At 44.2% G+C, this 14,616-nt stretch overlaps 1 long non-coding RNA gene across 1 annotated transcript; it reads right to left on the bottom strand.

The window, feature by feature from the left end:
- Positions 1-3,219: 3,219 nt before the first annotated feature.
- LOC306812956 lies at positions 3,220-6,769 on the bottom strand. Its single transcript, XR_013776921.1, has 3 exons — positions 6,703-6,769; positions 5,790-5,889; positions 3,220-4,788 (listed from the first exon to the last, which is right to left on the bottom strand). It is a non-coding gene; the product is annotated as an uncharacterized lncRNA (long non-coding RNA).
- Positions 6,770-14,616: the final 7,847 nt, after the last annotated feature.

Here is a 14,616-nt window from a genome sequence, read left to right as displayed (position 1 = left end):
TTTCATCAGGATGGATGATTTCTGGCTCTCCTCCCCCAAAAGTGGAGTTGTTTCAGCTAGAATCCTCTGAATGCTCCTGTTTATAAAGCAAAGGCCAGCACAGCTCACACTTCCAAAGCATAGCTGGATCTGGTTTAGAGAAAGAGCAGTGCAATCATAACAACTTATTCCATCATTAAATTCAGCTGTCCCAGTTTGGGCAGACTTGGGAAGCAAAACAGTTGAGGCTGAAGTTAACCAGACCCTTTTCAGGGCAGATTTGTGCTCTAAAATGCTACACTTTGTGGTTGTTAGGGCTCCTTCAAAAGGCTCCTGTGCATTGCTAGCATGTGAAGGGTCACACCAAATGTCTCCCATATGCTGCACAGGCACAGTTTCCTCTCAAGGTTTTCATTATTACATTTTAATTTTTTCCTTTAATTCCCATGGCTGTTGTTGGAAGTAGGTGCAGTTGTACTTCACCTGTTCAAATCAGGTTTTGAGGGATCTGGAGATACTTTTTTAATGTTTCTGATAAGCATTCCACCCCTAATCCCTCCAGGGAGTGGTAGTCATGCTTCTCCTTCCCCCTGAACATACCCAAAGCACCATGGCTGTGCTGAACGGGGCTAAGGCAACACAAGAACCTTCTGCTTACTTAACAGAAGAATGTAAATGAATGTCAGTCTCACCTCTAATGTCACACAAGAGTCAACACAGGAAGATTATATTGCACCAAAAGCCTTGGCCTGCAGGTCAGTGTCCCCCTGACAGCCCACTCCAGCTATTCCAGGAAAGTCAACAGACCTCGACCGGTCATCTCTTCCAGGTGGGTCAGCAAACAATACCACTGAGTTCATTTAGACTTTTATAAAACATAGCTTTTCCAACTGGGAAAATATATACTGAGCAAATTTCATTCTAGCTCTGGCACACTTAGACAAATTGGAGTACAGAGTTCCTCTGCTTGTTTTGTTTCTCCACAAAAGTGTTTCCAAAAAAGGCTAATCCACATCATTAACTGTACTAAGTTGGCCAATTCTATGTTTAAGTTTCTAATTCTGAGTTTCTATACATGATGAAGAAAGATTAGCTGTCACAATTTGTGGACTACAGTCAAAACTTGTACCTTTTAAACACTTTCTTACAGGGCCCCTGAGTTTTGGCCCAAGTTGCACTTTCAAGAGATTTATTCTCAGTGAAGTTGTAGATCAGATGTAACAGCCAAATTAATGCAAACAAAAGGTAGCAGGTCAGGTAACTTGCAGAATAAATGCTTGGGAACCCATTTACATTACTCTTTACACAGACAGCTTTATTTGGAAATACCTGTTCTGAACAATTCAAAACCACATCTTTTATTGTAAGGGAGGCAGAGTTGGGCTCAGGGAGGTTCAGGATGAGAAGAAATAAAATACTAGTTTTTACAGTAGTGCATTCTGTTTCCCAGCTAAATCTGTTCTTAGGTCTTACTAGGGACATGTAGAAAGTGTTGTAACTCCCATTTGATGTGCAGCATAGAGGTCTGGTCCTGCATTTAGTTAAGAGCATTCTGCTCACAGCCATGGTAACTTTGCCTGACTCTTCTAAGGTATTTCTGCAGCCACTGTGAATTTTGAGTGTGAATTTTAATATTCCACCTGGATAGAACAGAAATGTGAATACGAGAAGCTCTTGAAGCAGAACTCATCCTTCAGCTCTTGAGTGGAAGTGATGGCTTTCTTGACTTCGTAGCAATGTTGAAGATTCAACAAATTTCCCCTTCGACCTTCACCTACTCCAGAGAAGGATTCCAAAAAGGATGATACTTGGATTTCCCTAAAACTTCACATTTTATGGAACATGTAGTACAAAGACTGAGAACCATGGCTTCAACTGAGCATGTGGGTGTTCACATCCAGTGAGGCCAGCACTGGATGGAGGATGAGGAAGGAACTGAGGAGATTCTTTGGGAGGTATACAGGCACTCCTCAGTCCATCATCATATACTTACTGTTTTTAAACTCACTGATCACATTCAGATTAACTCTAAAATACTGGATTAGATTGCTTCAGGACTTCCCTCAGCCCTTAAGAAATTTTCAGGTTTTTTTTCTTTTAAATCACAACTAATTATAAGATGTGAGCTGATGCACAACAACTCTGTCTTTTTCTGCAGCCATCTTACTCTTACCCAGCCTTGTTTATTTAATGGTGCCTTAATCCAAGCTAATCACGTCCCTAGCAGCAAATTATGTTCTAAATGACAATGAATTATGTTAGGAGGAGGATAATCAGGGAAGAGCAATCCAATCACTTCTATTTTTTCAGCGTACCTTAATCAAAAACAGCAGAGAAGAAGACACATTGTAAAACAGCACATGAGAGGAGTAAAGTATTGCTGAACATACCCGTGAACATACCTGTGTCCTAGGTTACAATGTAAAGATGTGCCCAGGGGTGTGTGTTTTTTCATCATCTGCTGAAACCAGGTGGGGCAGTGATCCTCATCTCTGTGGGAGATATCCTCTGCTAATGGGCCATCTGTTAAAAACCAGGTGGGGCAATGTTCATTATCTTCCCCAGGACCCATCCTTCCTCCAGGAGATATCTCCTGTTAATGGGCCATTGAGTCCCACTGTGTGACTGATAAAATTACATCATCCCACTGGGAGATGCTCCAGCCAGGGGGAGGAGCCAAACATTTCCTACCTAGATAAAACCTGAGATTTGGAACACCAAGGCAGCCCTTACCCACTGGTTTCCAGAGAACAAGAGCTACCAGACCTTCTACAGAATCACTACTACAACAAGATCATTTCATCTGGACTGCTACCACCACCCTAACTAGCGATGTGTCAGGCTGTATTCTTACTCTGTCAGTGGTTTTTCTTTTGTACTATTGCATGTATTTTATTTTTCTTCTTTTTTTTTCATATTAAATTGTATTTCTGACTTGGAGTCTCACTGGTTTTGCTTTCAAAACCATTACAACCAGCATTAAGCAAGTGTGAAGAGAGTGTAGGACCCTCTGATCAGAGCTGTGCCTCCAGCTTTGTACTGACTGCAGGGCAAATAAGACAAGGCTCTGGAGGAAATGGGGGAGACATGAGGAGGGGGTTGAAGGAAGCTGGCTAAATGGTGCTACTGGGGCTTGAAAGCACATTTAGGATCATGAATAAATGATAATTTAGTTTTCCTGCACTAAGAGCCTGCACTAGTCTTCAGAAAAGCCCTTGATGGGTTGAGTGTGGCTGGGGCTGAGCAGTGTTCCCTTGGCTGATCCAAAGAGTGGGAAGAGAGAGGGCACAGGGAGAGGAACAGGATCAGTGTGCCCAGCCTTGCAGCAGCTCACTGGATGCTGAGCACACACACACACACTGCAGAGCTGCACAGCCCCTTCTCTCCCCCAAGCTGTTTTTTTTCCAGGGAAGCACTGTAGTAAGGGTACTGGGTATTTATCAGCCTTTCCAATGCCCTGGCAGACAGGCCACATGTCAAGCATGCTATTTACCAGGAAGAACTTTCATTGATTTTTTTTTTTTTTTTTTGATAAGAGAGTAAAATATTGGCAAAAGCTTCTCTTACTCCTTATCATGAATATCAACACAGAGCAAATTTATTGTATTAGTTCTGTACTTTTTTTGACATTAATGTAGAAAGCTTAAATAAATTCATTAATCTCACAGCAAAGTCGTTTCTGGAATAGCTGCTTTGAAGCAGTTAATTCAGTTGCTGGGAAGTGACAGATCAGCAGCCAAACAGCACAGCCAGTCCTGGCACTCAGAGGGGATTATCTGGGGCTAGAGAACTGCCCCATGCAAAAACAGATGCCAGCAGCAATTTGCTAAAGTGATATGTCCTGTCCTAGAGCTGAAAAGTACCCTGGGACCCTTTCTCCATCTGCCTGCACACAGCTCTCATTTGCTTCAGCCTGAACCATTCAAAAGTACATTTTGTCTTCAACAGTTTCATATCTGCCACAAACACCATGAGAAAACAGGACAAAGCCTTTTCTGCAGTGGGAGAAGAACCTTAATGGGCAGCTCTCTTTCAGCAAGTCTTAGGAAAAAAACCCCATGCTTTTAAAAAGGCAGTAAATAAATTGAGATTCACTCAAAGTGACTGCAGGCTGGTATGTTTTGGGGGGAGGGAGGAAAGGGAGAAAGTAAGAGGCACTTAGAGTCATGAAAAAAAGCTGAGAATCAATAAACAGACTGAAGAACAGTGAACAAAATGCACCAGGATTGAAAATTTTAAAAAAACACCCAAACCCTCCAGCTTTGGAGAATTAATGCTGCATGTACAGCTGCAATGGCCCAGGAAAAGAAAAAAATTAAGGGATCCTAAACTGTCAGTGGTTGTGGCCAAAACCCCACACATCTTTAGTTCCCTACTTTAAAAAAAATGTGATATTTCCCATATCCTGGTTTATGGCTCTTTAGGACTGGGATCAAACCCACAAGAGTTTGGGTAGCAGTTTTCTGCCACTCTCAGGGGTTATGCCTGTCTGATGGGGTAGGAGGGAGTACTACAAGAGGAGGAAGCTTAAGAATTTGCCTTGGGAAGTTTGTCACCATGATTGTATACACTGAACACTCTCAGCACCATACTAAGTTTGTCACAAACGTGTAATGGAATATATATTTATTCTGCTTCTTTTTCTTTGTTCAAAATGCATTACTATAAACCTGCCAGGCTTCTTAAAGGTTGGGATCCTGTTTGTTTAAGATGCTCTTTTCCTGCTGGAGATGTGCTTTTTCAGGCTGAGCACAGGGAGCTCAGGCAGTGAAGCTCTAAACACCACTCCCATCGATTCTTGCAATCATGCTGAGGAGAAAAATAAGATAATCTCACCAGATCCTGCTCATGTCACAAAAATGCATAGGAAAGAAGACAGAGCACATGGAAAAACACCTTGTCTCAGCACAAATATCTCCCTGGATTACAGCCCAGTTGCACTGCTGGTCCATGGGGTGAGGTGATATTTTGGCATTGACAGCCCAGCTGTGGATGTCTGAGCAGGTCTGGCCCATCCCAGCAGGAATTTTCTCTGGGGAACTCGGTGTGACTGCAGTGAGTGGGAGGCAGTGCTGAGGGAGTGAAGAATCACAGAATCACAGAATATTCTGAGTTAGAGGGGACCCACAAGAGTCCAGCTCTAGGAACCAGAGCAAACCCAAGGGGCTGCCCCAGGCACAGGTCTTGCTCACACTTTGGAAGAAGTTTTCCCTCATCCAAACACACTGCAGGGATCTCACCAACCCTGCAGCAAGCAGGTCCCTCAATGCCTGCCCCAGAGGCACTCAAGCAGTCAATCCTTTGTACAAAGAACCTTTCTGAGGTTTGGGACCTGCTTTCTCCCAGGCATGGGACCAGCAGCCCATACTGCCCACTCAGCTTGCTCTCCACTGACAGGCAGCCCATGGCTGAATTTTCTTTCTGGAAAAAATGCCTGATCAAGAGTCTTGCTTTAAGCCTGGTTTTCAGGAAAAAGAAAGAAAAAAAACCCCACGTAATTTTACTCTGTGGCTGCACAAATGCATGGATGTCCCTTAGCAAGCTTTGAATCCATCAGCCCAGCCCACCCAAATTTGACAAAGGATTTGGCATTTCCAGCTGCACTTGCTGGCTGGGCTAAGTGACCTGGGAGGTGGCACATGCCAGGGGACCTGGTGGAGGGTGTCATACTGCCACATGGACATTTCCCTCTTCTGGAAACCAGAGCCTGGGGCTGGAGGGATGGGGCACTGACTCCTGACTGTGTTTTACCCTCCTACAGGGCCAGAGTAAATCCATGGAACCCAGGGATGGAGAGGCTTGGGGGTTACCTGGCTTCTGCAGGTTTTGTGGGAACAGGCATCTGGGTATTCCTGCTCTGCCCAGGGAGAAGACTGAAGCATGAGGTCATGGTTTGTTGGCAGGGAGCCCCTGTGCCAGAGAAAACATGGAGACAGACCTCAGAGTGCCCTAACTTCACAAAGAGCTTCAGCTGAAGCTTTCATTTCCTTAGATGTCAGAGTCGATCAACACCAAGACACAGATCTGCACCAAACCATCTGGGCATTAGCTCTTTTACTTGCTACTTCCCATCTTCCCATCTTCCCAGCCCCCAGCACTCTCTCTGAGTCCACTCCATTCCTGGAGTTTGCAGCTTAAAAGGAAAGTATCTGCATAAAGTAATAAATTTTATAGTTTGCAGTTATATTCTGCCCTGCACATCTTCACATCTGCCATAGGTTTTTCTCAAGGTTTCAGCTCTACAGGCAGGACTCTCATATTCCCTAGGATGTAAATCTGAAATCACAAAATGATCTCATGCATTTTTTTTTTGCTCTGGTTTCAATCTCCCTTCCCCTTTCCAGCATACTTCCAATGTACAGAGTGTGTTTCCCTGTGTTCATTTGCAACTATTTCCTATTTCCATTTTTGCATATTCCTTCTCCTTGCTCTGTCTTTTGTCTACCAGCCCTCCTTTCCTCCTTCTGTCCTATTTCAAAATCTTTCTATGAGCCAAGCCTACTATCTGTAAACAGTAATGCTGTCAGCTTTAATAGGAGCTGAATTAACTCACATGGCTTTCACCTTCCAATTTTTTCCCCTGCATCCTCTGTCTGTTCCAAGAAAAAAAAAAAAAAAACCAAACCAAACCAACAAACAAACAAACAAACAAACAAACAAATCCTAGTTCCTGCTTCCATTTTCAACTTCTTTGGAACTTGAACTTTTCTTTTCATTACTTACCTCACACCCTTCTGCAGCCCCTTCTTGAGTCTTTCCTGCTGTTTTCCCTCTATCCACCTCACAGCAAACAATCTGCCTAATCTACCATCTCCTGGTCACTCAGCATTTCAGTCCACACCCACTGCTGTTGTATGGGAGCACCTAATATATACTAAGTTAGGAACTCTCTCCTGTTCTCTCCCTTTTCCTTCACAAACCATGCCAAAAGGTTTTGTGGTGCTGTGGGGTTTTGTTCAGTAGTTCTGCCTCTTCCTTCCCTGCTCCTCCCTAGCTCTCCTGGAGAAACAGAAAACCAGAGATGTGGTTATGCAAAAATCATAATTAGTCTGTTAAACACAGGAGAGATTTACTGTCTTGCTTCCTGCCCCAGAACATGACATGAAGCCTGATGTGATATCATCCAAATCCATGCCAGAACTGAAGTGAAACTCCACAGGAGCAGGAACAGACCCTGGGGAGAAGAGATTGGCACAGGATGTGTGGGAAAAAAAAGAACTGGATGGGAGAGAGGACTGTAGAAGATGGGAGTAAGAGGGAATATTAGAGGAAGCCCATGTTACCTGACACATGATCTTCTCCCTTGTAATCAGGATCTCCCTTGAAAACTGTATTTTACTGAAACAAATTATCACTCCCTGGGGAAGTTATTCTAGGAGGCTGATCTAGATAGTAGGGTAAAGGAGGATCCAGCCATCATGATCCCAGCTATTTTTTTCTCATAGTTCATAGGAAAGTAATTTTCTCACAGCCACTGCTTCTCTCAAACTTCTGTGCTGTTCTGGGAAATAAAAAGGAAATGCGAAACTTTGTGTATCTTCCAAACTTGACCACAGAAATACAAGCAGGTCTGGAAGGAATTCAGGAACCTTGACAATAACCAAAAGCAGTGGATCCTGATCCTTTCTGTCCCCAAAACTAGGAGGAGAAGACAGTGAGAGATGTTTATTGGAGTACCTCCTCTTTCTGTGAGGCCAGGAGAGAAAGGAACAGAAATCAACAAGAAAGGTTGAGAGATATGAGCATCTCCTGCCCTCTTCTTAGGTGTGAGAGAGGAGATGGTAAGTGAGGATGAGAGCCTCTTCTAGATTTTCCTGAGTGTCTTAGGTTGCAAAACAAGATGTGACCAAAAAGTGTGTATCCTATCACCATCTGCTGAAACCAGGTGGGGCAGTGATCCTCATCTCTGTGGGAGATATCCCCTGCTAATGGGCCATCTGTTAAAAACAGGTGGGGCGATGTTCATTATCTTTCCTATGATCCATCCTTCCTCCAGGGAGATATCTCCTGTTAATGGGCCATTGAATCCCACTGCATGACTGATAAAATTACACCATCCCACTGGGAGATGCTCCAGCCAGGGGGAGGAGCCAAACCTTTCCTACCTTGATAAAAACTGTGATTTGGAACACCAAGGCAGCCCTTACCCATTGGATTCCAGAGGAAAACCAGACTCTTCTACATCATCTCTGGACCTTCAGAGGAAAACTGCACCTTCTACAGGAGCACTGCTCCAGCTGAACCACATCTGCCACTGCAGGAGGATGCAGCCACCATTGAATGGGACTGCTGCCAACACCCTGATTGACTGATGGGGTGTCAGGTTGGATTCTGACTCTGTCAGGTTTTTTTTTTTTTTTTTTTTCTGGGGTTTGTTCTTTGTAATGCTGCATTTCCACTTTAATTTTCCTAATAAAGAACAGTTATTCCTATTCCCCTATCTTTGCCTGAGAGCAAATCATTATAATTTCAAAATTATAATGATTTGGAGGGGGGGGATTTACATTCTCCATTTCAAAGAGAGGCTACTGTTTTTCTTATCAGACACCTTCACACCAAGACACTGGGCTGTGAAACATATGCCTGGGAAAAGCAGTAATATTTAGGGTAGGGGGCTGAGAGCAATATGGGGAGCAGAGGACAGAACTTAGCTTTGAGATTTCTTCAGAAATTTCTTCTGTTCCACAGTGGAAGAGGGTCAAAGGTGAAGTAAACTTACATCCCTGTTTTAGAAAACTTGCTTCCAGCCCTGGAAGTCTGTCTAGGGTGCTGCAGGCAGACACTTCTTCAAAACACAGGGGCTAAATGCAAAAAAATACATACAGGAAAACCACCCCAAATTGTCAAGCAGCTTTTTTAAGGAGGAAGAGGAAAGACAAAGGAAGAAAGAGAATGTGCAGAAGGAGAAAGAAGGAAAAAAAACCCAAGATCATGAAAAAATTCAATTCAAAATATCTTAATTCACAGAAATTCAGATCAGCTATGCTATGTTAAGTAAATTGTGCAAGTAAGTTAGAACTGCCTTGACTTGCCTTATCCAGGCACCAGAGTTCTTTAAGTGCATCAGCAGTAAATTATGTGCATTTGCCATGATGTTCTTGCAACCAGAATTACGTTTTAGTTCTCCTTTCCCATGGCAGGAGCTGAGATGGAAATGATGAACAACTCTGTTCATATGCTTATGACCATTTCCCCTTCCTTGTTTGCTCAAGCTTTCTACTCCAGGCAGTGCAATTAGCAGCTCTTTCTGCCACTCTGAGGCTTTGCAGCAGGTACATGACCAGCTCATGTCCTAGTCTCAGTCCACAATGCTGAATTTATGTGGTGTGGCTTTCCACAGGCTTCCATGACTGCAGGGAAATACCTGCAGGAAGGAAAATGCAATAATTCCATGTCCATTCAGATGAATTACAGCCCCAAAAGAATAAGAGGAAACTTGCCAGCAAAAGTCTGTAGACTTGAGAAATATCAGTGTGTAGGTTGTGAGGTAATGATGTTGATTGTCACAAGAAGGAAAAGGATTGCAGTATAAATAATGCAAGAGGGAAGGAAGAAGGGACAGACTAATATAATGTATAATTGTTCATAATCAATAATAATCATCATATAGTTTTTATGAGAAGCTATCCTTGAATAGGTGAAGCCTCAGTAGCCTAAAAATTAGAATGTTACAGAGAAGTGAAGCAGACCATGTTTTTACCACTTGTCAAGTACAACACGACATGTTCCTGAGTAAATAAGGCAGTGTGTCTGCTGGCAAAGTGTGCAGAGTATAATACTGTCATCTGTATATTGAGGGAACTCAAATCTGCCAATTCAGAGAAACTGGGGCTAGAAATTAGTCACTTCATCCAATTGACAACGAAAAAACTTTTTTCTTTCCTTAAGGAAGATCTCCTCTCTTTGGGTCAATTTCTTGGGGAATCCCCCCATATCAAACTTCAGCCTGAAGAACTTGTGCCTAATGGTTCTGGAGACTGCTGTGTTGGAGAGCACAGTTTAGGAGGCATCCTTAGAAAAGCCTTTACCTGATAAATTCCTCAAGTGGCAGAGATTATCTTTTCCCTAGTGCCCGAAAACTGCCTTTCTCTGCTCCACTGCACCAGTGACAGATCATGCCTTTTGTTGTCTGTGCACCTCAGGGTGCTCTCCTTTCCCTGTGTAAAAGCATTTGATTTTCTAGTGGAAACTGAAGGATACTTATATGTCTTCAAACATCCATGAAACTCACAAATAATGGAAGAGATCTTTAAAATGCATTTGTGTTTCCTCTGCAGAGAAAACTGAGAGGACTGAGGTCAAAGACAACTCACCATCTGTCCAACATTAGTCAATATGAGGCATCTATACTTAGCTTTGCTTCACATCCTTTGGTAATCTCGTTCCTAAATACTTATGTTTGCTACCTTGAAGCTGGAGCAAAGGTGACCCACTCTCCTGCCTTTAAAGGCAATTTGGGAAAGTGAAGACATCACAGTGCAACAGAAAGGATGACTTGGCAGGAGATGCTCTGCCAGCATGAGTCATGCTGCTTCCCTAGAAAGGGGCTCTTACCGTGCACTGGACATGGATCAGATGACTTTTTTTTTAAAATTCATGCACTGACCCAGTGACATTCAGGGTAATTGAGTGGGAGGAAGATAGTGTAAAGCTTAGCCAACAGAGACTGCATGATCAAGCACCCAAGGTAGTCACATTGTGTTCTCCTCAATATGCTCTGACAGTCCACAGACAGCTGGTTGGTCATATGGTGCCAGTCTCTTTTCCCTGCTTCTAGCTGCTACACGATATTAAAAGAAGGAAGGGAGGGAAATCCCTTCTTAAAATCATGTATACAAACAATAGCTGCATCAATGCAGATGGAAGGGGATTCTGTCCAAAACACACAGTCAAAAGCAGCAAGTGCTTCAGAGTCTGGCAGCCAGTCTCTCCTGAGCCTGACTTTCATGGAGAAAGTCTGCACCTGGAGATGTCCCTTGAGCACTGAGCAGGGGAGGAGGAGGAGGGAGTTGGTGTGGCAGCCCCCTAAAGCCCAACCCTTGATGCAGAGGGCAGCTCCCACTGCCCCCAATGTAATCAACATCCTCACCTGTGTGCCTGTGTGATTCAGGCCATGGGGCAGAGCCCTCAGCCATGTTCTGATGGAAACTCTTCTCCAGAATTGTCTGAGTAAGTCATTACACACATGCAGACCAAAAGGGCATCATGGACTTCAAGGCATCTTCCTCATCCTACGTGGTGACTCAAGGTCAGGTGGGGCATCATGAACAACATTCTCCACTACCTTCTGCTTTCTATATGAAGGAAGCTGGGCAGGAAGGTTGGAGGAACACTGTGGTAGCACTCTTGTTCACACTGCAGTGGATTCATTTCTGCTTCTCCTTCTCATGAAGGCAGCATCTTCTGGCAAAATCAACAGGCATTCCCTTCTACTCTTTCCTGGGGGCACAGGCAATCTCCTCTGATTTCCAGGTGGCTGCTCTAAGAAGCTGAGAGTCAGAGTAGGGCATGGCAAGGCTCCAGTGCCACAGGGAGGGATTGAGAGGGACCCTGGCTGGGAAAGCCATGCAGAGCTACCTAGCCAATGGAGAGAATTAGGCAAAATTCTTGCTGCCTTCCTTTGCTCTTCATCCATGATGACTGAAGCAACAGCAATGGAAAATTTTACCTTGCACAGTGATGTGGAGGCAAGAGAAGTCTGGTTGTTCCTGTACCACAGTCAGATCCTGCCTCCTGCAGAAGGCAAGGTGAGCCAGAGGAGAGACCTGTGCCAAAATCTGTGCTCCACTAAACCATAGCTCCCATGAGAAATGATTTTAGGCTTGGTAGTGGTCTCACAGTACATCTGCTGAGAAGGACTCCCCAAAAAATACTCTGCCTTTTTACCCACTGGCACCTTTGAGTGGTAGCAGAGACCTGATTTTCAACCCTCCAAGCAGCTTCAAGTTCACCTCACAAGGTTTCTTTAAAAGTGGTTTATCACTTCAGGAGCAACCTGCTCTCCTGGCTCTCAGTCTCGTGGTCACAGCCTTATTTTGCATGGCATCCTTTAATTAGAGAGCCAGAGAGACTTTGTGCTCAGGGCACTCCCAGGGAGGGCAGTCCTGTGTCCCATCCCTGCACCAGGGCCTGGCACATGTCAGTGCCTGTGTACAAGATGCACCAGGGCTCCTGTTGTCCCTTTCTCTCTCCCTCTTTAAAGTATCAAACCCTTTCATATCAAGCAAAACTGCTGCCATGGTGCACTCAGTGTCATTGTCCTATGGAATCTCATAGGATTTCTCTGGGAAGCTGGGACACCAGCAAAGGCAGGATGGCAGCAGTGCTGTTGGCTGTGCTCTGGAGGAGCCTAAACTCCATGTGGGAGCATCTCCTCTTCATTATGGCTCCTAAACTCCATGTGGGAGCATCTCCTCTTGGTTATGGCTCCTAAACTCCATGTGGGAGCATCTCCTCTTGGTTATGTTTCCTAAACTCCATGTGGGAGCAACTCCTCTTGGTTATGGCTCCTAAACTCCATGTGAGAGCATCTCCTCTTGGTTATGGCTCCTAAACTCCATGTGGGAGCAATTCCTCTTGGTTATGGCTCCTAAACTCCATGTGGGAGCATCTCCTCTTGGTTATGGCTCCTAAACTCCATGTGGGAGCATCTCTTCCCTGCCATGGCCACCACGAGGGGATTGAGGCAGCCAAAAGCCAGAGGGATGAGGTGTGACCTCAGCCTCCTCAGTGCTTGTCCCCAGGGGTTCCTGCTGCCCTGCTGAGTGTCCTGGCTGCCAGGAGGGTGGCGTGGAGAGCTGGCACTGCCTCCCTAGGGGCTGCAGGCTGTGGCACAAGGAGCCTCTGCCTGGCAGAGGTGGCACATCAGTGCTCGTCCTGCTCGGGATCTCAGCCCCAGGCAGCCAACAGTTTCAGTGATACTGAAGCTCATCAGCATAGAAACCTCTGTGGAAGATGGGACTCAGGTGACACTTTCACAACAGGCTTAATCCACTTGAAAGTGGCTGCCAAGAGGGGAGGTCTGACTCTGCCTTCTGGCAGCGTGTTCCCAACCCTTGCTCCAACACCAGCCTGCAGCTAATGCAGCTACACCTTCTGCTGAATGAGGGAATTAGTACAGCTGAAAGCTTTTTCCCTCTACTAATTTTGATCTGGATCAGCTCCCTAAGTCTGGTAACTCCATTGCTGCATCAGTGCTGGTGCCAGCACAACAGAATTGGAGAGTTCACAGTGCTGGGATGGGAGTCAGGGGACAGAACAGGACCAGCCTTCTTGGCAATGCCTAAGCTTCCACCAAGAAATAGTCACTGCTGGGTCTTAAAATAAAAAGACCTTCAAAAATAGTGACTGTGTTTGGTTGTTGAAATTAAGACTTTTATGACTATATTCACCTGGATGAGAAGTTATTTCAGCCTTTGCAAAATACCACATACCAATACCATTGAAAGCTAAAAGAAACATACTGGCTGTTTCATTATCACCAGACTTCTCAACTTCTTCAAATGAGACATTTTTTCTTTTGCATTACACTGAACTTGAACACAAAAGCCCATATCAGAAATGCCAAGGCCATGATCTGCTAGCTCCCACACTTTTCCTTGTCCCTGTTCAGGCTCTCTACAGGGTGTGTTTTTCTCTCAGCATGTGATGCTACATTTAATACAAATGGCAATTATTAGGGCATGTCAAAAGATGAGCACTGCACTCATTAACAACAAAAACCAGCTTTTTGCATTGTTGGCTCTGCCTCCAAAACAGCTATTTAGACACTAATATTTCTCAAAGTATGGATTGGTGATCAGCCATCACTACTGTAATATTTTAGAAAGAAAAGTGCCTCCACATGAAAAACAGCATGTTAATAACAGAAGCCAGGTTTAATTATACAATTCAGACAATAAAATTATAATGAAATCACTTAATACTCCTGTTATTAGTAATTGTAGTTCAGTTCAAAACTGAGAGCTGTCTAGTGACAAAACAATCTTGGAATTAAAGAGAGGAAAATTCTCAGAGAAAGTGGAAAGGAATTAGGAAGAACACGTTTTGGTTACAATGTGAGAAAACTCACCATTGCCATTCTACCTTCCAAACACTGTAGAACCTGTAGTGAATCCCTGAAGGAATGGTTCACCTTGCATCTGTCTCCCTGCTCCAGCACATAATCCAATGACCAAAAAGCAATCCCAAAGCAAGGGGGCTGCCATGCTCCTGTGCTGTACTCTGAATCATGGCTTTAGGCATCCTGCCCATCTTCTCAGTCCAAATACAGATGGGAAAGTGAGATGCACTGAAAAAAGACTCAGCTAAAGTGTCTAAAGTGGTGTGTCTGGGCCTGTGGGATATTGACCCTGCTGTTTGCACCCCAAAGTTGTTAAGATAAAACAGGCCAGAACAAAAAGTCAGAATCATTTTAGAATCAGATGTATGTAGATATATGTGATAAAAAGATACAACTGATACTATGACAGGCCTTCCAAATATAGGGCAAGGCCATTCACTGTTTTGAGATTTAACACACAGGCACCTGCCTTCTCTGTAAGTTCTCTAAGCTTCTACTGTGCCATTCCTTCCAGAATAAAATTCAGAAGCACAAAAACTAGAAGGTATTTTCCTCATTCTATTGCTCTGGGTCAA

This window comes from Erithacus rubecula, assembly GCF_903797595.1.
Source record: "Erithacus rubecula genome assembly, chromosome: 1".
NCBI classification, from domain to species: domain Eukaryota; kingdom Metazoa; phylum Chordata; class Aves; order Passeriformes; family Muscicapidae; genus Erithacus; species Erithacus rubecula.
Note: the sequence above shows the minus strand (reverse complement) of the source record. Positions and strands in the feature narration are given on the sequence as shown.